Genomic DNA, 18462 nt, shown 5'->3' with positions numbered 1-18462 from the left:
TTGATAAAATTGTCTATAGAAATAAAATTTTTTGACAAAATTTTCTATAGAAATAAAATTTTGACAAAATTTTCTGAAAAAAAATGTTTGACAAAAATGTCTAGAGAAATAAAATTTTGACAAAATGTTCTATACAAATAAAGTTTTGAGAAAATTTTCTATAGAAATAAAATTTTGATAAAATTGTCTATAGAAATAAAATTCTTTGACAAAATTTTCTATAGAAATAAAATGTTGACAAAATTTTCTATAAAAAAATTGACAAAATTTTCCTTAGAAATAAAATTATGATAAAATTTTCTATAGAAATAAAATTTTGACAAAATTTTTTATAGAAATTACATTTTAACCAATTTGTCTACATATAACACTTTGACAAAATTTTCTATAGAAATAAAATTTTGAAAAAATTTTCTATAGAAATAAAATTTTGAAAAAATTTTCTATAGAAAAAAAAACTTTGAGAAAATTTTCTATAGAAATAAAAAAAATCTATATAAATAAAAAATATCTATAGAAATAAAATTTTGACAAAATATTCTATATAAATAATGTTTTGAGAAAATTTCTATAGAAATAAAATTTTGATAAAATTTTCTATAGAAATAAAATTTTTTGACAACATTTTCTATAGAAATAAAATTTTTACAAAGTTTTCTGTAAAAAAAATTTCAAAATATGTCTAGAGAAATAAATTATTTACTAAATTTTCTATAGAAATAAAATGTTGACAAAATTTTCTATAGAAATAAAATGTTGACAAAATTTCCTATAGAAATTACATTTTGACAAAATTGTCTATATATACAACATTTTGACAAAATTTTCTATAGAAATAAAATTTTGAAGAAATTTTCTATAGAAAAAAACTTTGAGAAAATTTTCTATAGAAATAAAAAAAATCTATATAAATAAAATCATCTATAAAAATTAAATTTTGACAAAATTGTCTATAGAAATAAAATTTTGACTAAATTTTCTATAGAAATAAAATATTGACAAAATTTTCTATAGAAATAAAATTTTGACTAAATTTTCTATAGAAATAAAATTTTGACAAAACTTTCGATAGATATAAAAAAATCTATGGAAATAAAATTGTGACAAAAAATAGAAATAAAATTGTGACAAAATTTTCTATAGAAATAATATTTTGACAAAATTTTCTTTAGAAATAAAATTTTGACAAAATTTTTTACAGAAATAAAGTTTTGACAAAATTTGTAACAAATTTTGAAATAAAATCTTGACAAAATTTTCCATAGAAATAAAATCTTGACAACATTTTCAATAGAAATAAATTTGTGACAATTCTTTTCATAGAAATAAATTTTTTACAAATTTTCCATAGAAATAAAATTTTGACAAAATTGTCTATAGAAATAAAATTTTGATTAAATTTGCTAAAGAAATAAAATTTTGAAAAAATTTTCTATAGAAATAAAATGTTGACAAAATTTTCCATAGAAATAAAATGTTGACAAAATTTTCTATAGAAATAAAATTTTTACAAAATTTCCTATAGAAATAAAGTTTTGATTAAATTTCCTATAGAAGTACAATTTTGACAAAATTTTCTATAGAAATACAATTTTGACAAAATTTTCTATAGAAATAAAGTTTTGAGAAAATTTTCTACATAAAAAAAAATTGACAAATTTTCTATAGAGCCCAAAAATAAACAGAAGTCGACTGTGTGGATTTTTCAAGACGAGCCTAATTCAACAAAAATAGTTCGCTCACGAACCACTTCCAAACAAATAATCTCCTGGTTTCTCGGAAAAATTAGATATGTTGCAATCGTACCACGAACAGTCAATTATTAGTGGTACACAACCAGTTTTTTGCCAGTTGTCTTCTAAAAAATCGGGAAAACCAACAGCCGGAAAGGGATGATTCTTCAACACAACAACCAAAACTTCACCACAACTCTCACACATCGGCTCAAACAACTGCATTTTTGAGCACTCAAAACCTCGATTTGTTGGGTCATCCGCCGTGTAGTACTGTATGCAAAAATGTATAAACCTTAATGCAGAATATTTTGGAAAGCAATAAAGCGATTTTTGATAATTGTTTTTTGTTTGTATTCTTTAATCCCGAAGTATAAAAGGCTACCTTCGTATATATACTAATTTTAATATGTTGAAAATCTTATTTTTTATAATCTCCTCTAAATTATTTTACAAGATTTTATTTAATTTTCCACTATTGGCTTGCACTTAATTTACCTTCTTAAATTCCACTGCATAAAGAGCCATTCATATACCTCGTCTCTCACTCTCTCTTTGCCTCTCTTCGTGAAGAAAAAAAAGCGCAGCAATATGTTTCAAAACTCATTAAAACTTAGTTAACACTACTGCTACCACCACCACCAAGAGTTGAAAGTTTACCGAGTTGAATGTCAGTTAGCAGGAAGGACACTGGCTACATGGCCAAAATATACGCCTTCGTTTTATCTATGCACTCTGAGGCTGGTAGGTGACAGTAATGAAATCCTCCTGTACCTCAATCCCGCATTTGTTTGTTGGAGGTTCACTCCCCCGCCATGAAAAATGACTGCCACCATAGTGGCACATAGACCAAGACGGTATTTCCTAGATGCTTATTAACTTTTTGTGTTTGTGTCCACGAAAATGTGTATGTGGGTGTTCTTGTTTTTGTCCTCCTTTTTTTGTTTTCATCTTCATTGCACACTGCGATTATCGTTATATCATCATCCTAATGATAATGAAGGTACAAATGCTGCCAAGATAGCAGTGAAAAGTTAAAAGAAAAACAGGAGACCTCAGGTCTCTGCGGGTTGGCCAGTCGCTGTTGTTTAAATGAATTTTAATGAATTTATTTCAAATATGTTCGACTTCCGACATTGCTGGCGATTTTTTGTTCCTCCTCCGCGGAACTCGCACAATGTGAATGAAATTTGGTGAAAGACATAGCAGATTTACTTGGAGGGTGTTAACGTGATGACAAGCTGTTCCTGTTTACTGCTAATATGACATAGTAGACAGTACAATGATCCCATTTGGAGGATATACATTTTTTGTGTGTGACAGTTGGGTGAAAAATAGAATGTGGCCAAAAACAGTTGGCAGGCAAAACTTAAAATGTATAATTTTGGGTTAAATACTAAGGTAATATTAGCTGATATAATTGAGGCTTTTGTGTGGAAATTAGATAATGGAACCTTTAATGCCTGGCAAAGACGCTACACAAAAGCCAATGTGGAGGAAAAGTCAAAAAGATAGATAAAATGCAACTATAAATCAGGGGGGTTACTCTGTATTGCGATGCGTAAGAAAAATTGTCGCGAATCGAGTAATTGGTACTCAGTAATTCGTTTTCGTATCTACCTTGCGCATCTAGTTTTCGCAAATCTGGCATCACCGCACTCTATAATGCGAAAGCGTATGTCAAACTCGTTCGTTGATCGCAAAAATCGTGCGCAAACAAAATAGCAATCGCAAAGTAACAAATATGTAAGTAAGCACAATTAAATTTTTATATTTGTATCTAAATTGTTTATTGTTTTAGGGAAAAACCAAAAAAGTTACAGACACAGCAACGTCAGTTCCAAACTTTGGTAGACTTTATGGTCTCTTCCGCAGTTACCTCAAATTGTATGTGCTTGGGACAAAGTATTCGTTCAATCACCTCGCAAACTTCTTTTAAGCAGCGCGACATAGATTGCTCTGATAGTCCTAAAAGATGGTCTTGGCCGATTTGTAGATAACCACCTTGTCCAAGCAATTTCAAAGCAGCGGCCACTTTTATTGGAGTTGGAATGGCTGTGGATTTATTTGGAACGACGAGGTCGTCTTTAATAGCGTTTAATACATACATAAACGCATCTTTATTAAGACGAAATCTATAAAAATGAAATATTCGAAAACGTTTGTCACATAATTTGAGTTTCCATTTTCTTACCCGTGGTCACTTAGGGAGAGTATATTTGACCGATCTCGCAAAATTCTTCTTGTAATTCGTTCATGTTAATTTTCTTCAAACCATAACGCTATCGAATCCATAATTATTACTTTTTTGTTATAAACGATTAGCAAGTTTTAAAAGAACACGCACCGAACGGAAGATTGTTTAAAATGTTTTTATTTACAATTTTTTGACATTTCTTTTTATCATTTTCGTTATTGTTTACATTGTGCAGCCAGCGTTGTCATATTTTCGCTTTATTTTGCTAAAGCGTTACCATATTTTCAGTTTACTTTGCGAAAGCGTTTGCGCAAGTGATACAGAGTACCGAATTGTACTCTTAACGCATTTAACTATCGCATCGCATTTGCTTTCGTATCGCAATACAGAGTAACCCCCCAGGTCTGAAGGCAAATGAAGTGTAAGAACTTGGTTAGATGGATGGACGGACACAGGTAGGCATTTACGCAACTGCGTGCTTCAATTTTGAGACCATATCTAAAATATGAAGAGCTTTAAAACAAATCTATCGTGATAACCAAAAAAATAATCTAAGTGAAATTTTCCACATCTGTTGTTTTAATGTCTTGCTAGGAAAACTCGAGTATTAAGTACTGAAAAATAACAGTAAAATTACACATTTTCTGTCTTATTCCAATTTGCCTTAATATCGTGATCATAATTATAATCACGGTGCAAATGGTGGCAAGAAAACGATTTTAAATAAGAAAGTGAAAGAAAAAATCAAAAAAAAATAACTCTCAGGTTTCCCTTGGTAATCCAGTCTGTTATTAAAATGGACTTTAACAAAATTTTGTATAGTAATAAAATTTTGACAAAATTTTCTATAGTAATAAAATTTTAACAAAATTTTCTATAGTAATAAAATTTTGACAAAATTTTCTATGGTAATAAAATTTTGGTAGATTATTAACTATAGACCGATTGGCATTGGCCATATACTAGCGCAATGTACCAAATTTCACCACGTACCAAATTTCAACCGGATCGGATGAATTTTGCTCCTCCAAGAGCTCCGGTGGTTAAATCTGGGGATAGGTTTATATGGGGGCTACATATAGTTATGGACCGATATGGACCAATTCCTCCATGGTTGTTAGAGACCATATACTAACACCGAGTACCTAATCTCAACCGAATCGGATGAATTTTGCACATCCATGAGCCTGGGGATCGGTTTATATGGGGGCTATATATGATTATGGACCGATGTGGACCAATTTTTGCATGGTTCTTAGAGACCATATACTAACACCATGTACCAAATTTCAGCCGAATCGTATGAAATTTGCTTCTCTTAGAGGGTCCGCAAGCCAAATCCGTGGATCGGTTTATATGGTGCCTATATATAATTATGGACAGATGAGGACCAATTTTTGCATGGTTGTTAGTGACCATATACTAACATTATGTACTAAATTTCAGACGGAGCGGATGACCACTTTTACGTATAGTCCCCCATATAAACCGACGCTCAAATTTAGTTTGCGGATCCTCTAAGAGAAGCAAATTTCATCCGATCCGGCTGAAATTTGGTACGTGGTGTAAGTAAATGGTGTCTAACAACCATGCAAAAATTGGTCAATATCGGTCCATAATTATATACAGCCCCCATATAAACCGATCCCCAGATTTGATCTCTGGAGCCTCTTGGAGGAGCAAAATTTATCCGATCCGGTTGAAACTTGGTACGTGGTGTTATTATATGGTCTCTAACAACCATGCGAAGATTGGTCCATATTAGTCCATAATTATATATAGCCCCCATATAAACCGATCCCCAGATTTCACCTCCGGAGCCTCTTAGAGGAGCAAAATTTGATACGTGGTGTTAGTATATGGTATCTAACAACCATGCAAAAATTGGTCCATATCGGTCCATTATTATATATAGCCCTCGTACAAATCGGACCTCCGGAACCTCTTGGAACAGCAAAATTCATCCCATTCGGTTGAAATTTGGTACATAGCACTAGTATATGGCCATACAACAATTGGTCCATATCGGTCTATAGTTATGTATATCCGATCGCCACTGACACAAAAATTGGTCCATATCGCCAAAAATAATCTACCAAAATTTTATTTCTATAGAAAATTTTGTCAAAATTTTATTTCTATAGAAAATGTTGTCAAAATTTTATTTCTATAGAAAATTTTGTCACATTTTATTTCTACAGAAAATTTTGTCAAAATTTTATTTCTATAGAAAATTTTGTCAAAATTTTATTTCTATGGAAAATTTTGTCAAAATTTTATTTCTATAGAAAATTTTGTCAAACAGAATTATATACGTATTTAATCGGCTTTTTTTTTTGTTTAATATATACCCCGTATGGACTAACATACAATTTAGAAGACGGTGTGTTACCGCAACGCAAGTAATTCGATTGTGGATGACAGACTTTAGTAGAAGTTTCTACGCAATCCATGGTGGAGGGTACATAAGGTTCGGCCTGGCCGAACTTGCGGCCGTATATACTTGTTTTTATTGAATTTACAAAAAAATGGGATATTTTCCAATTTTCTAATAATAATTAGATTGTTATAAAATTTTATATAAAAATTCGTAAAGATTAGATTTTCATCGAATTTAAAAAAAAAAAATATTACGTTTTTCTATAAAAAATACTCTAGTAAAAATAAATTTTTATTCGCTTTTTTAATACAAATCAACGAACTTACGGCCGTATATACTTGTTTTTATTGAATTTACTAAAAAATGTTATATTTTCCAATTTTCTTTAAAAATTAGATTTTTGTTAAATTTTATATAAAAATTCGTAAAGATTAGATTTTCAGTAAAAACAAATTTTTATTCGACTTTTTATAAAAAATCAAAAAAAAAAAAGTTTTTTCGTTTAAATTCTGTCCATCCGTTCGAATTTATCTTGAAAAATTTCCTTCAATTCCAACCTTCTTCACTCTAGCATATATTATAGCAGGTTTAAATTAGGTGGGTGGATCCATAACACAAAATAAAATTTTTGCACATTTTTGAATATCTCCATGCCTATGGATTGGTCATCTAACAAAAAGGATTAAAATTTTATATTTTCAATACAAATTAGCATTATCACCAGGGACAGGCAACAAAAACTAAAACAAAAACAACAAAAAATCATTAAAGCCATGCTACCCACCAAGTGCACATAATGGAAGTCATTCAATCATGAAAGCTGATCGATCATTTTAGTGGCAATAATCGTAATAAAGGCTCTCGTTATTATTGCTGCTGCTGTTGTTGCTGTTCTTGTTATGGTGTTGTACAATAACCTAACATTGGCAAAACTAAAAACCAAGAGATGCTAAATTTGTCCAGAGGAGGGAAGCAATAACAGAAATTCTCTACCATTCGAAAGTCCTCTTTCACTTAGACTAGATAGGTAGATGAACGGAAATGTTGGCTAATAAATTTGGCTTTAAATTAAATTGGCAGGCTGCATGGTTATAGCCCATTTCACTAACATCCAAACAAACTGGCCGGTGTGTGTGTGTGTGTATGTGGTTGTCTGTCTGTCTAGGCTATTTGCTTACTTACTCGCTAGCTAGTCTGTAGTGTGCGCATGTAAATGGGTCATACAGCAATCATGTAACTGCCTGTAAGTCTGTCCAATATTGTCTATGGGTCTCTAGGTTGTGTTGGCCAAAACAAAAAAAAATATCTGATTCATTTTGTGGTGGGCAATAGCCAAGCAATGGCATAGCAGCAACGGCAACACCATCAAGCAACTGCAATGTTAGTGGTGAATGCAGGAAAATACGATTTGCATTCTAATCACTAAACATTTGGTTGCTATACTATAGAATACATCCGTAGTTCACACACTAACTCATACATAGACACAAATCCATAGTCATTGAGGAATATGCACACTCACATTCTATCTCTCTGCCCTCTTTCACTCTCTCTCTCTGCACTCTTTTGACTTATAGAGATCGCAACACCCAAGCTTTCAGGATTGATGGAAACTAATCGAGCAGCATTATTCATTCATTCATTCATCATTTTAATATTTATTTTCTTTTTTTTGCCTGGCGATGGTCATGGCGGTGAACATCAATCCTTTCAAAAACCATCTATTGTGGTTTTTGGTAAAAAAAGCAGACGTTTCGTGACAGGTATTAGAGAGGCGTTGATATAAAAAAAAAACAAACAAGTATATACGGCCAAAAGTTCGGTCGGGCAAAATCTTAAATAACCACCGCCAAGGAACTCTCAATAAAATTTTATTTGTATATATGGCCATGGATTATCATACATACAGAGTGGCTGATATATTTATTTTTATTGATTTTGCTATAAAAATATGATTTGTATAAAAATTTGATTTTTATTGAATTTTCTATAAAATTGTGATGTTTTCAAACTGTCTGTAAAACATAGACTTTTTTTAATTGAATACAAAAATTCGACAATATTAGAATTCCGTCAAATTTTCAGAAAAAAATTATGTTTTTTATTAAAAACAAAAAATTCTTTCAATATTTTATATAATATAAAATTTCATGTAATTTCTTATATTATTTCTATTAACTATAAAAATTTAATGTATATCAAATTTGTCCAAAAAATCAATTTTTACAGGTACAAAATTACTCCAGAACAAGAGATTTGTTTATTAAAATTTCCTTGAATTTTCTATAAAAACGATTTTTTTTTAATTTCCTATAAAAACCGATTTCCATAAACTTTTCTACTGACTTACGTTTTCAAAATTTGATATTCATTTAATTTCCTATAAAAAATTCGATGTTGCGCACAATTTCGAAATTGCTATGAAAATTTGATTTAATTTAATTTTCTATAAAAACCGATTTTCATAAAATTGTTACAATAATTCTACTTTTATCAAATTTTCTAAAAAATCAACTTTCATCATTTTTTTATAAAAATAAGATTTTCATCAAACTTTCTACCAAAAAAGCGATTTTCATCGATCTTTAAAAAAATTGGATGTTCATCAAAATTTGACTTTCAAGAAAGTTTCTATTGAAATTGTAGTTTAATCGAATTTGTTTTTATCAAAAAATTAGTTTTACCCTTCACCACTACTGTGGTACAGGATATAATAAGTTTGTGCTTTTGTATGTAACACCGAGAAGGAATAGTCCTAGACCCATCTTTTAGTATACAGATCGGCTTAGCATTAAATTCTGAGTCGATTTAGCGGTGTCCGTATGTCTGTCTGTCTGTCTGTCTGTTGATGTATTTTTGTGTGCATAGTCCAGCTCGCAGTTTAAGTCCGATCGTCCTCAAATTTGGCATAGGGTCCTTTTTCAGATCAAAGACGATCCTTATTGATTTCGGAAAAAATCGGCTCAGATTTAGATATATAGCTGCCATATATATTTATAACCGATCTGGTCATAAATGACGTATTTACCAACCGATCTTCTTCCAATTTTGTATAATTGAATATTTTGTGAGTCTCGTTAATTATGTAGAATATCAATCAAATATAAATATATACATATAATTTGGTTGAAATCGGTTCAGATTTAGATATAGCTCCCATATATAGGTTTCGCCCGATTTACACTCCTATGGCCCCAGAGGCCAAAGATTTACCCCGAGTTGCGTAAAATTTTGCACGAGGAGTAGGACTAACATGATAAATATGCATACCGAATTTGGTTGAAATTGGTTAAGATTTAGATATAGCTCCCATATATATCTGTCGTCCGATTTACAGTCCCAGCAAAAAAAGCGTCGCCAAAAAAGTAATGAAAATGTTCTTTTTGGATCCGGAAGTGGTACAAAATTGACAAAGAAGCGATGAATTTAACATGGGATTGTCATAGGACGGAAGTCCTCCATTTCAACAGCCGGTGCACCGAATTTGGATCACTTCTTTAGGTGTGAACCGAATTCAATGTTTTGGATGTAAATTAAAAAATTCTGTGATATTTTATCAAATAAATAATTTATATAATTTTTTTATAATTTCTAATGGATTCTAACGCTTTTCTGAAACGTTCGACCTCAAATATTTTCAAAAATTCACAATTTTTTCAGATTGGATTTAGCATATTTTTCGACAAAAATTTTAATAATTTGTACCATTTTAAAAATTCTTGCTCTGTTTTTAACCAATTTGTAACAAAAAAAGTTAAAATTACCCAAAATTACCCTGCTTCAATGAATTTGCATCACTTCTTTAGGTGTGATTAAAAATTATGTGATATTTTGTCAAATAAAAAATAAATAAAAATTTTATATTTTTTTTATCATTTTTAATGGATTTTAAAGCTTGGCGGAAACATTTGACCTCAAATATTTTCAAAAATTCACAATTTTTTCAGATTGGATTTAGCATTTTTGTCGGCAAAATTTAAATGATTTGTACCATTGTCATGAATTCTTACTCTGTTTTGAACCTACTTGAAACAAAAAAGTTTTAATTATCCATTAAAAGTATGAAAAAACCAAGTTATAAAATCTAAAAGAACTTCCTGGGTAGTTAAAATAAAGAACATCATTGGGAGTGCATCTTCTGGAAGTGCTTCTAAAGTTGTGCCTTTGGAATAACTTCCAAATTTTTTTCCTGGTGTATAACATAGTCGTCCCCGCCCGACCTTAGACTTTTCTTACTTGTGATTAATAAATTACTTTTTTTAATTTTCTATAAAAATTTACTTTTTTAAATTTTCTATAAGATTAGATTTTCAACAAAATTTCTTTAAAACTTATTTTTAAGTTTTTTTTTTTTAAGAAATCAATTTCTATCTAAATTTGTATACCCTCCACGATAGGATGGGGGGTATATTAACTTCGTCATTCCGTTTGTAACACATCGAAATATTGCTCTAAGAACCAATAAAGAATATATATTCTGGGTCGTGGTGAAATTCTGAGTCGATCTAAGCATGTCCGTCCGTCCGTCCGTCCGTCTGTTGAAATCACGCTAACTTCCGAACGAACCCAGCTATCGACTTTAAACTTGGCGTAAGTAGTTTTTATTGATGTAGGTAGGTTGGTATTGGAAATGGGCCATATCGGACCACTTTTAAGTATAGCCCCCATATAAACCGACGCTCAGATTTGGCTTGCTGAGCCTCTTGGAGGAGCAAAATACATCCGATCCGGCTGAAATTTGGTTCATAGTGTTGGTATATGGTCTTTAACAAAACGGTCCATAATCATATATAGCCCCCATATAAACCGATCCCCAGATTTGGCCTGCAGAGCCTCTAAGAGAAGCAAATTTCATCCGATCCGGCTGAATTTTGCTACATAGTGTTAGTATATGGTTTCTAACAATCATGCAAACTTTGGATCACACTGGTCTATAATTATATAGCCCTCATATAAACCGATCCCCAGATTTGACCTCCGGAGACTCTTGGATGAGGAAAATTCATCCGATTCGGTTGAAATTTGGTACGTGGTGTTAGTATAGGGTCTCTGACAACCATGCAGGAATTGATCCATATCGGTCCATAATTATATGTAGCCCCCATATAAACCGATCCCCATATTTGACCTCCGGAACCCCTTGGATGAGCAAAATTCACCCGATCCGGTTGAACTTTGGTACGTGGTGTTAGTATATAGTCTCTAACTACCATGCAAAAATTAGTCCATACCGGTCTTAATTATATATAACCCCCATTTAAACCGATTCCCAGATATGACCTCCTGAGCTATGGGAGGAGCAAAATTCATCCGACCCGGTTGAAGTTTGATACGTGGTGAAATATGGTACATTGCGCTAGTATATGGCCGCTAACAACCATGCCAAATAATCTACCAAAATTTTGTCAAAATGTTATTACTATAGAAAATTTTGTCAAAATTTTATTACTATACAAAATTTTGTCAAGGTTTTATTTCTATAGAAAATTTTTTAAAAATTTTATTTCTATAAAAAATTTGGTCAAAATTGTATACTATACATGATTTTATCAAGATTTTATTTCTATATAAAATTTTGCCAAAATTTTATTACTACACAAAATTTTGTCATGGTTTTATTTCTATAGAAAATTTTGTCAAATTTTATTGCTATAGAAAATTTTGTCAAAATTTTATTATTATAGAAAATTTTTTCAAAGTGAATTATTAACGTATTTAATTTTGTAAAACTTAATTGTATACGTATTTAATCGGCAATTTTGAGTTTAATACATACCCCGTATGGACTAACTTACAATTGAAAACACGGTGTTAAGAAGTTTTCAGATACCTTGCCATCGGCAAGTGTTACCGCAACCCAAGTAATTCGATTATGGATGACAGTCTTTTAGTACAAGTTTCTATGCAATCCATGGTGGAGGCTACATAAGATTCGGCCTGGCCGAACTTACGGCCGTATATACTTGTTTTATTTGAATTAATTATAATTTTGTCATATTTGATGAAATATATTTTTGTTTAAATTATGGTTCTACCGATTTTTAAAAATGGTTTTTTAAAAATTCGATTTTTTATATAAAAGTTCAAATTTCATCAAATTTTTCTATAAAAGTTTAATTTCCATCATTGTTTTACTATTTCGATTATGACGTTTTGTATTAAAATAACATTTTTATAAAATGTTGTATAAAAATCTATTTTCTAAAGAAAATCGATGTTCATAAAATTTTTTTATAAAAACCGTATTTTCAGTAAAATTTCTACTAAAATGCAATTTATTTTTATTGGTAAAATTTTGTAAAAATTTTAAATATTTATCCCATTTTGATTTTCTTTATAACTTTACGCATTATCAAATATCTCAAACACCTTACCATTGCACTATCTATCCTGTACACAATTTGTAGAACTCAAGTATGACAATTTTCATTGCTTGCTATCAATATTTATTGGAAAGTAATAACATGCATGTACTTTGGTACCGGCGCCAGATGCATGAATAATCCTAAAAGTGATTTTCCAAGAAAACTGTTACATTACCATGTCATGTCATAGTAAATGCAGTCATTGTCATATCCTGAGATTCATCGGAAATCATTCTATGGCACGCAATTGAATTTTGTATCGATATTCAAATGATTTTGAAATGCAATCAAATTGAAATTCAACAGATAATATATATTGAAATTGGATACGCAATATTTGGACACATGATGTGTTACGGGATACACTATAAAAAATGTTTAAAAAAAAAAAAAAAACAAGTATATAAGGCCAGGCCGAAGCTTATGTACTCTCCACCATGGATTGCGTAGAAACTTCTTCTAAACACAACCATCCACAATCGAATTACATAAGATGCGGTAACGCTTGCCGATTGCAAGGTATCTTAAAACCTCCTAACACCGTCTTCTAAATTGTATGTAAGTCCATACGTAGTATATATTAAATCAAAAAAGATTGATCAAATACGAATTCAGTTTGATAAAATTTTCTATAGAAATAAAATTTTAACAAAATTTTCTATAGAAATAAAATTTTAACAAAATTTTCTATACAAATAATATTTTAAAAAACTTGTTTATAGAAATAAAATTTTAACAAAATTTTTTTAGAAATAAAATTATAACAAAATTTTTTTATAGAAATAACATTTTGACAAAATTTTCTATAGAAATAAAATTTTAACAAAATTTTATATAGAAATAAAATTTTTACAAAATTTTCTATAGAAATAAAATTTTGACAAAATTTTCTATAGAAATAAAATTTTGGTAGATTATTTTTGGCTCGAGTGGCAACCATGATTATGAACCGATATGGACCAATTTTTGTGTTATTGGAGATCGGCTATAACATATATAACTATAGACCGATATGGACCAATTTTGGTACGGTTGTTAGTGGCCATATACTATCACCACGTTCCAAATTTGAACCGGATCGGATGAATTTTGCTCCTCCAAGAGGCTCCGGAGGTCAAATCTGGAGAACGGTTTATATGGGGGCTACATATAATTATGGACCGATGTGGACCAATTTTTGCACTGTTGTTAGAGACCATATACTAACACCTTGTACCAAATTTCAGCCGGATCGGATGAAATTTGCTTCTCTTAGAGGCTCCGCAAGCCAACTCTGGGGGTCCGTTTATATGGGGGATATATATAATTATGGACTGATGTGGACCAATTTTAGCATTGTTGTTAGAGACCATATACTAACACCACGTACCGAATTTCAGCCGGATCGGATGAAATTTGCTTCTCTTAGAGGCTCCGCAAGCCAACTCTGGGGGTCCGTTTATATGGGGAATATATATAATTATGTACTGATGTGGACCAATTTTTGCATTGTTGTTAGAGACCATATACTAACACCACGTACCGAATTTCAGCCGGATCGGATGAAATTTGCTTCTCTTTGAGGCTCCGCAAGCCAAATCGGAGGGTCCGTTTGTATGGGGGCTATATAATTGTGAACCGATGTGGACCAATTTTTTCATGGATGTTAGAGACCATATACTAACACCATGTTCCAAATTACAACCGGATTGGATGAAATTTGCTTCTCTTTGAGGCTCCGCAAGCCAAATCTGGGAGTCCGTTTATATGGGGGCTATATATAATTATGGACCGATGTGGACCAATTTTTGTATGGTTGTTAGAGACCATATACTAACACCATGTTTCAAATTACAACCGCATTGGATGAAATTTGCTTCTCTTTGAGGCTCCGCAAGCCAAATCTGGGAGTCCGTTTATATGGGGGCTATATATAATTATGGACCGATGTGGACCAGTTTTTGTATGGTTGTTAGAGACCATATACTAACACCATGTTCCAAATTACAACCGGATTGGATGAAATTTGCTTCTCTTTGAGGCTCCGCAAGCCAAATCTGGGGATCGGTTTATATGGGGGCTATATATAATTATGGACCGATGTGGACTAATTTTTGTATGGTTGTTAGAGACCATATACCAACAACATGTACCAAATTTCAGCAAGATCGGATGAAATTTGCTTCTCTTTGAGGCTCCGCAAGCCAAATGTGGGGATCGGTCTATATGGCTATATATAATTATGGACCGATGTGAACCAATTGCATGGTTGTTAGAGACCATATACCAACATCATGTACCAAATTTCAGCCGGATCGGATGAAACATGCTTCTGTTAGAGGCTCCACAAGCCAAATCTGAGGGTCCGTTTATATCAGAGCTTCCCAACCCAATTTGCTTCGCGCGTAAAAGTGGACCGATGTAGTCCATTTGCAATACCATCCGACCTACATCAATAACAACTACTTGTGTCATGTTTCAAGTCGATAGCTTGTTTCGTTCGCGTGATTTCAACAGACGGACGGAAGGACGGACGGACGGACATGCTTAGATCGATTCAGAATTTCACCACGACCCAGAATATATATACTTCATGGGGTCTTAGAGCAATATTTCCATGTGTTACAAACGGAATGACAAAGTTAATATACCCCCCATCCTATGGTGGAGGGTATAAAAATTTAATAAATTTTTTTTTTATGTATTTCTAAGATTTTTTTATAAAAAATCAATTTTTTTGGTTTTTCATTAGGGTACTTTTACCAATAGCTAAATAAAAGAAATTTTCTTTTCTAGAAATAATATGAAATCAAGAAACTAAGACCATTTTTGCTCTCTGTCTTTAATATACGCCCATTTAATATATGATTGGTTACAAATAAAATCCTTTCGTTATCCATTCGACATGGTATGGATATTAAAACCCTTTTGGATTTTAATAGAAATGTTGGTCATGTAATTCAATTAGTATCTCTTTTCACTTCATATACCCACCCTTTCCCCCTTCACTGATCCCTTTTGTCATGGTCGATGACAAAACTAACCACCTATTGTTTGTCATAGACACTGAAGAAGAACAAGACGATCAGGATGAGTGTATAAGGGAATTAGTGATTCAATGATACATGTCTATGCCTTATACATCGATGTATTGTTGTTGAACAATAATGGGTAAAGATTGGGTGTCTTCTAATTGATTCGTTGTCACCTTTATGTCTAACAAGACAATGTACACAGTGATAGATCAAGTAAATACAAATATATGACGTTGAACATGGTATGCGTGTGTATGTGAGAGATAGGGAGAGAGAGAAAGATATTGTAAGTGGATGTATGATGATGCATGTTGCATGATAATAATACGCATAGATTTTTTTATAAAAAACAAAAGACCATAACAGATAATTTTTGTACAATCAAGATATCTGAAATAATCTTTTCATACAAGCAATAAAATCTAATGGAGAAACTAAATGATTCATCTCTCACAATGACGAAAAGAATGTTTGTTTTCTTTTCCTACTTTGATTTAGCGTATGATAAAGCATAGTTACCTCTCTCTGTATTCCATGCAACATTATCTCTTCTTTATGATATTTTGTCTGTGTTGTGGCAGAGCATTAAGATATCATAAATTCTTATATAAAATGTGTAACTAAAGAATTTTATATTAAATGGACACACAATGATTGATTCGTTTCATAAAATTAGTTTGGAGAAAGAGAGAGAGTGAAAGAGATTTATATAAAAAGGAAATATAGATTACATAAAATATTTCAAGATTTTTGTTATATTCTTATCGTTATAAGAATAAAAGAAATTGGAGACAATATAAAAATATCTCTAATGCAAGGGAGAAAAAAAAAATATTAGAAAGCAATTTAAATCCAAAACGATTATACAAGGCCGCACTTTCTCGGTTGGGCCAAATCTTAAGTACCCACCCCCAAAAGATTAACTATAAAGCATTTCAGGTGGATTTTTGTGAAACGTACTACCTTAAGAAAATCTATTGAAATTATGTACCAAGATTATCGAAATCAAATTTAAAATTTCTATATATAGAGACTACAAATTCGGGATATATGAGAAGCACTTCTGTTTGGTTTTTGGGCAATTTGGATGATAAATGCGCCTTCTCTCCACTCAAGAACCCAGCAAAGAAATTTGGAAGTTCTTCTAAAGGCATAACTTTAAAAGCACTTCCAAACATGTCCTCCCAAAGAAGTTCTTTATTTTAGCTGCACAGGAAGTTCATTTGAGTAAATTTTTTATACCCTCCAACATAGGATGGGGGTATATTGACTTCGGTTTTCCGTTTGTAACACATCGAAATATTTCTCTCAGACCACATTCTGGGTCGTGGTGATATTCTGAGTCGATCTAAGCGTTCGTCCATCTGTTGAAATCACGCTAACTGCCGAACGAAACAAACTATCGCCTTGAAACTTGGCACAAGCAGTTGTTATTGATGTAGGTCGGATGGTATTGCAAATGGGCCATATCGCATCACTTTTACGTATAGCCCCCATATAATCGGACCTCCAGATTTGGCTTGCGGAGCCCCTAAGAGAAACATATTTCATCCGATCTGGCTGAAATTTGGTATATGGTGTTGGTATATGGTCTCTAATAATCACGCAAAAATTGGTTCATATCGGTCCATAATTACACATAGGCCCCATATAAACCGGTCTCCAGATTTGGCTTGCGGATTCTATAGGGGAAGCAAATTTCATCTGATCCGGCTGAAATTTGGTACGTGGTGTTAGTTTCTGACCTCTAACAACCATGCCAAAATTGATCCATATCGGTCCATAATCATATATATTTCCCCCATATAAACCGATCCCCTGATTTAGTTTTGGAGCAGCAAATTTTATCCGATTCAGTTGAAATTTGGTACATTGTCATAGTATATGGCCGTTAACAATCAAGCCTAGCTAGGTCCATATCGGTCTATAGTTATATATAGCCCTCAGATAAATCGATCCTCAATCACACAAAAATTGGTTCATATCAAGTTCATAATTGTATATAGCCCCCATATAAGCGACCTCCATATTTCAATTCTGGCTCTCTAATTAATTGTTTGTGGACTTACCTAAACATACCTTTTTTATTTAATAAAGAGTGATACGGTCAAAATTTGGTCAATATAAACTTGACGTATTTCTTTCAATTTTGCATTTAATTTTACCTGAACACCCCTCATTTAAAGGTGTGTGTGTGTAGAATCTTGCTCCTATTTTGATTTTGGAATTCACTCTTCAGTTGTCAAAATGCCGTCCAAGCAAGAAGAGCAGCGTATCAACATTTTGCTCGCGCATCGCGAAAATCCGAGCTACTCGCACGCAAAGCTGGCAAAATCGCTAAAAGTTGCCAAACCAACCGTTACAAATGTAATTAAAGTGTTTGGGGAACGTTTGTCGACAGCCAAGAAGTCTGGATTGGGGGTAAATCGAAAACCGGAAGCCGCTGGATGACAAAGAGAGTTGCCGGTAGTTTCAAGCGAAACCCTAACCTCTCTCCCCGAGATGCCGCAAATAAGCTGGGTGTATCGTCTACAACCGTGCATCGAGCCAAAAAACGAGCCGGACTATCGACTTACAAGAAGGTAGTGACTCCAAATCGCGATGATACACAACCTACGACGGCCAAAGCGCGATCCCGGAGGCTGTACACGACGATGCTGACGAAGTTTGACTGCGTGGTAATGGACGACGAAACCTACGTCAAAGCCGACTACAAGCAGCTTCCGGGACTGGAGTTTTATACGGCAAAAGGAAGGGGAAAGGTAGCAGATAT

General features: G+C 32.4%; 2 long non-coding RNA genes across 2 annotated transcripts; one reads left to right on the top strand and one right to left on the bottom strand.

Annotated features, from left to right (window-relative positions):
• The first annotated feature begins 3269 nt into the window (after nt 1–3269).
• LOC142220527 (uncharacterized) lies at nt 3270–3906 on the top strand. The gene is made up of 2 exons (XR_012717885.1): nt 3270–3479; nt 3535–3906. It is a non-coding gene; the product is annotated as an uncharacterized LOC142220527 (long non-coding RNA).
• On the bottom strand, nt 3499–4334 carry LOC142220529 (uncharacterized). Its single transcript, XR_012717886.1, has 2 exons — nt 3928–4334; nt 3499–3868 (listed from the first exon to the last, which is right to left on the bottom strand). It is a non-coding gene; the product is annotated as an uncharacterized LOC142220529 (long non-coding RNA).
• Nucleotides 4335–18462: the final 14128 nt, after the last annotated feature.

Source organism: Haematobia irritans, chromosome 1, assembly GCF_050003625.1.
Source record: "Haematobia irritans isolate KBUSLIRL chromosome 1, ASM5000362v1, whole genome shotgun sequence".
Taxonomy (NCBI): Eukaryota; Metazoa; Arthropoda; class Insecta; order Diptera; family Muscidae; genus Haematobia; species Haematobia irritans.
Note: the sequence above shows the minus strand (reverse complement) of the source record. Positions and strands in the feature narration are given on the sequence as shown.